Consider the following 5,776-nt stretch of genomic DNA (forward strand, 5'->3'; position numbering starts at 1 on the left):
TGGAGGACTACCTCTGTGACCGATCAAAACCCTGGTTATTTTCTTGCTTCGTGTGCTTCCCGCGAGAAGGACCAAAACCATATACCATCATATATCACCCTTTAGATATCAATCACTCTTAAAGTTAAAATGTAATTGTTTCACCTAAATTAAATTAATAAGTCATAAAACTTAAATTATAATATTTAAGTTAAAAAAATAATTACATCGTAAGGCGTTCCCTCTGAAATCAACTCCCCTATCTGCCACTCTTCATCGGTCTACACCATCTGATCAAGTGTTAGATGATTGGGGATAGGTGTACCATCGGATTGATACAGTTTCATATAATAACTGCCTGTGTTAAACAAATTGATAGTGCAAAGATAACCTAAAAAAATGGGTTGCCGATATGAGCAGCGCAGGTCGGGCAGAGAGATGGCGAGTCAAGGCCGAGCAATCGAACACAACCCAGGATCTGATAAAATGGCTTCAGGTAAAAGACCCGAGGAGGCACCTCGGCTTGGCCCGCGGAGCCACCAATATCAAGAAACACCCTTTGATTTCAAGAACATTAACTGGGTGCTCATACACTCTGTTCTGCCCATAGGAGTACTTGACTTTGCTCTTGGAACGATTGGAAAGGGTTTTATGTTTGGCAAGGGTTTCTTTCTTCTGGCAGAAGGGAAGGACCTGGCTCATACAAGGGTTTTTATGTTTGGTAAGGGTTTCTTTCTTCTAGCAGAAGAGAAAGCCCTGCCTCATACATTGAATGGTCTCTCTCCTTATACTAACTCATGAGCGATACCAATTTCAAAAAAACCTCAATAGGAATTCCATCATGAAAAAATCTAAGAAGGTATGAGCTAGGACCTCATACAATATGCTTCCTGATTACCCTTATGCATTGGAGGTTACAGCGGATTTGGCTGGAGAAGAAGTTTATAGAAAATTAACTCAGGATGTTCAACTTATTCCAACAAAGAAGTAACAACATAGTAACAAAATTACAGAAACAAGAAATAAGCCAAAGGTGCAACCTCCAAATTCTGATCCTCTCTCAGATGTACCACGTCAGCAGAAATCGAAGGTTGAAAAATGCAAACACCCGATGTCATTTAACGAAAAGAAGAAGCAGGATTCGACGGTCACACAACATTTATATTTAAATTTATGTATCTCGATGCAGCGTTTTCGATGCATTATCGAATTTTAACTAAAGGATTCTTCGTGGTAGCTTAAATGTTTCTAATCAACTACTTTGATCTCTGTTATGCAGTGATGTGCATGGCAACAACTTGTCAGGGACCATTCCTGAGAATATTGGCAACTGTACAAGCTATGCAGTTTTGTATGTTTTCTGATTTTCCTAACTGTATTTTAAATGAACAAACGGGTGTAAATGTATGGTTTGATGCAAGACTTGTGATCTCAATTGCTTGCTGAATTGGGGCTAGTATTCTTATCAGGGACTTATCATACAATCAACTTACCGGAGAGATCCCCTTCAATATTAGGTTTCTACAAGTGGCTACTCTGTAAGTGGAGATATTTCCAGGACTGAAATGTGTTCTAGTATCAGGAATTTTGTGTTGAATAGGCAGGGATATGAGATTATGCAGGTTGTCTAAGTAATGCAATTCATTGCATGGTATGCACTATTCAAGCGACATCATTAATCTGGTTGCTTTAGTTGTCCTACCCTAATTTTAAAGTGGTTATCCTAGGTCATTATAAGGAAACAAGCTGACCGGAAGGATACCTGAAGTAATTCGTCTTATGTAGGCTCTTATTGTTCTGTAAGTACAGTGTTTTCTAGATCTCAACTTGTCCAAAATTTTCCCGTAATCGGATTAAATTATAATCTTTCACATTTAATAGCGTGGAAGCATAGATCAATAAGAATCCATAATGATTTTGGATATTGTCAATATATTTCTTATGCAGAATCAATCAATATTCCTTCATTCATTGATAAATGTTTTGTGACGTTTGCCAAAAACTTGATTATGTAATTATGGTGTAAGCTTTAGTGTACTGATACATTTAATATTTATTACAGGGATTTGAGTGATAATCATCTTACTGGAACAATTCCTCTGATTCTAGGCAACTTGACTTACACTGATAAACTATGAGTTGCTTGCATAGTTAATGCTCGAATTGTTCCCATCTAGGTTTGTGAAAGTCCATTACTTTTTGACTATAAGTTTCCTTTATGTTCAATTTTCAAGAAGCTGATTTTGTTGTTCTTTCTTTTGCACTACTTAGATATTTACACTGTAATAATCTCACGGGATCTATTCCGCCAGAATTGGGGAACATGACAAAGCTGGGATACCTGTAAGAGATTCCAATCACATATTTTGTGATGATTGATATGTAAGAAATGGAATCTGGGCGTGCATGATAAGAAATAGCTCTTTGATAGTCAACGGTTGTATGCATATGAAGGTAGCTAAATGAAAATCAGCTGACTGGGAAAATTCCACTTGAGCTGGGGAATTTGGAACAGCTGTTCGAATTGTAAGTTTGTGTCCAAACCTTTTTCTAGAAAGTGCAGATAAAAATGATAGAAATATCTTGAAACCTCCCATACACTAAACATTAATCTATGATATCTTTTGGATTCTTGCTGTAAGTATTTAACATTCCAAGGTTGTATTTTTTTTGAGATAGAAATCTTGCCAGAAATCAACTTGAATGTCCGATCCCATAGAATATTAGTTCATGTGTTGCTCTCGTTTTCTTGTAAGTGATATAATTTTCAAGCCAAGTGATGAATTTGCGGAGCATAATTTCCCACTGGCTAACAATATTAACGTTGTGCCTTCATTGTCCTTTGTCCTGTAGCAATGTGCATGGCAACCGTTTGAATGGAACTATTCCTTTGGAATTTAAAAAACTTAACAGGATAACTTATCTGTAAGTAATCCGGGGCCATATTCTAAATTGACCTATAACATAATCAGCCATTGAATTGCATTAAGCATATTCAATATGACTAACGGATAACGTTGCTGCTTTTACAGAAATCTGTCATCCAACAATATCACGGAAACAATTCCTGTAGAGCTGGGGCATATTATAAATTTAGAAAGATTGTGAGTTTTAGTTATTCTAATGTCTTGGTTAAGGCTTCTAAGGTTCCCTTTTAGAACTATATCTAAAAACATAATAGCTGCAAGGGTAGTCCTTACTTTTTTATTGCCCTATGATGTGATGTTATTTTTTAGGGACATTTCTAACAATAATATATCTGGACCTATCCCGAGATCTATTCGGAACATGGAACATCTATTAAAATTGTAAGTCGTGTATGTAGAAAAGTTTTTGAATTATTACGCTACAAGTTTTATGTGTGAAAGTTATATTTATTTTTAACCCCATTGGATTATGAAAAGCTTAATGGGTGAGAGTTATATTAATCCCATGATTTCTATTGGATTATGAATTCAAGGAACTTGAGTGGAAATAAACTGAGTGGGTTTCTCCCTACAGACTTGGGAAACTTGATAAGTATCGGGGATATGTAAGTCCTTAGTATTTGATTTGTGTAGCTTGTGAACTAGTTCTATTTTCTAGTTCTTTCTACATCTCTTTCTGGTGTGCCCTAGCCACTTCATCAAAACAGTAACATAGTGCAGTATTTTTTCAATGCAAGGACCTTTCTGCCAACCAATTATCGGGTACTATTCCTTCAAAACTTGGACAACTACAAAATTTGGTATCACTATAAGTTCCTTGGAGTGATCCCTAAATTATAATTTATTAATACCTTCACAATTATTCTGAAAATAACTCTGTAAATGGATAATATACAGGATTCTGAATAACAAAAGTTTATCAGGGGAGATGCCATGGCAGTTGACCAACTTCTTTAGCCTTACTACTTTGTAAGAATTTGCCTGAATTGTGCTATTTTTTGTTCATTTCATCGTGAAATTACAGAGGAAATAATCCTCGTATATCAACTTGTAGTTATTCATACTAGAAACGATCAATTTGTTTTACAGAAACCTCTCCTACAACAATTTGTCTGGGAATATTCGGTCACATAGAACTTTACAAGGTTTACCCCAAAAAGGTGTAGATATAATGAACACATTTTATTTCTAGATCAAATTTAGTTTTCTTCTTGATATTGTCAAGTCTGTACATTTTATCTGATGGGAACGATTTTTGCCTTAGTTTTTTTGGAAATCCAGGTCTCTGTGGTTATTAGATTGGATCACTTTGTGGGATATCTGCCAGACAACCAAAAGGTGAAAACAGAACTAGATATTACAAATCAGATTCCATAGATCTGTATTAAATATCCTTTAGATTATCTTGATAGTGTTATCTATTGATTGTGTAAATGGACAGCTTCTGTGTCAACAACAGCTATTGTTTGCATCTCATTGGGTTCACTAATATTAGTGTGTGTAATCAACATCACTGTCTACCTTTCAAATCAACATAAACCATTCACTAAAGGGTCATCAAGCAAAACGGGTCAAGGTATTATGCCTCATTTCAAATTTGTTATTTCTCAGAGTAAAGCTATCATCTTACCATCAATATCTATGCCTCTTGTTAAAAGATTCTTGCATGTCCTGACCAGGTTCTCCAAGGCTTGTAATATTACACATGGATATGGCCCTATACATGTATGATGATATAATGAGAATGGCCAAAAATTTGAATGAGAAATTTATAACTGGCAATGGTGCTACAAGCACAGTTTACAGATGTGATCTTAAGAACTGTATGCCAGTTGCTATTAAAAGACTATACACACACTATCCACAAAGCTTACGGGAATTCGAAACTGAGTTAGAGACTGTTGGAAGTATCAAACATCGGAATCTTGTCAGTTTAGGTGGGTAATCTCTTTCGCCACACGGCAACTTGTTGTTCTATGACTACATGGTAAATGCAAACACCCAATATCATCTAACGAAAAGAAGAAGCTTTGTCAAGATCTTGAACAATTACTAGATGAGATGGCGGTACCCATAATTACATTCTTAAGGAAGCACATTGGTCTAAGTCAGAATGAGGAGGAAATCGAAGTTGAGATTGATGCTTTTGATGATGATTATTTATGGGAGCTACAGAACCTTGTTTTCAATTGCCTCGAAGAGATAGGCGAAGGAACTAGAAATACCCAGGCTTCCGCGAGGCTTTCTAATCCAGCGGTATGCTATCCTAGTGCTATGACTGTATTATATGTTAAATGTAGTCAAGAATGGCCATACCATCATTTGGTTCTTTTCAATGTTCACCAATATTTGGTTTGTTTGTCCTTACGAGATCCATTGACATTTTCTATAGCAGCCTGTGAATGCTAGGGTTGTATCACAATTGGAGAGTCAGCCCACAAACATAGTTCAACAAGGTTTACTCTTTATTCTAGCCAGAATTTCAAGTTTCTATTTATTATTTTTAGATGGAATTTCTGCATTTCGTTACTGTTGTTCATGTAAGCATATGTAATTTCAAGAACATTAACTGGGCGCTCATATGCTCTGTTCCACCCATAGGAGTACTTGCCTTTGCTCTTGGAATGGTTGGCAAGGGTTTTTACATTTGGCAAGGGTTTCTTTCTTCCGGCAGAAGAAAAAGCCCTAGCTCATACAAGGGTTTTTACGTTTGGCAAGGGTTTCTTTCTTCTGGCGGAAGAGAAAGCCCTGGCTCATACATTGAATGGCCTCTCTCCTTATACTAACTCGTGAGAGATACCAATTTCAGAACAACCTCAACAGGAATTCCATCATGAAAAAATATAAAGAGGTATGAGCTAGGACTTCAT

The 5,776-nt window shown here is 36.3% G+C and overlaps 1 pseudogene; it reads left to right on the forward strand.

Moving 5' to 3' along the window:
• Window positions 1–378: 378 nt before the first annotated feature.
• On the forward strand, window positions 379–4,851 carry LOC149193949 (uncharacterized; annotated as a pseudogene).
• The last annotated feature ends 925 nt before the right edge of the window (window positions 4,852–5,776 follow it).

The sequence above is a fragment of the Pinus tabuliformis genome, chromosome 2_2 (assembly GCF_031772625.1).
Source record: "Pinus tabuliformis cultivar Carrire ecotype Pingquan chromosome 2_2, CPIR1, whole genome shotgun sequence".
Classification (NCBI taxonomy): domain Eukaryota; kingdom Viridiplantae; phylum Streptophyta; class Pinopsida; order Pinales; family Pinaceae; genus Pinus; species Pinus tabuliformis.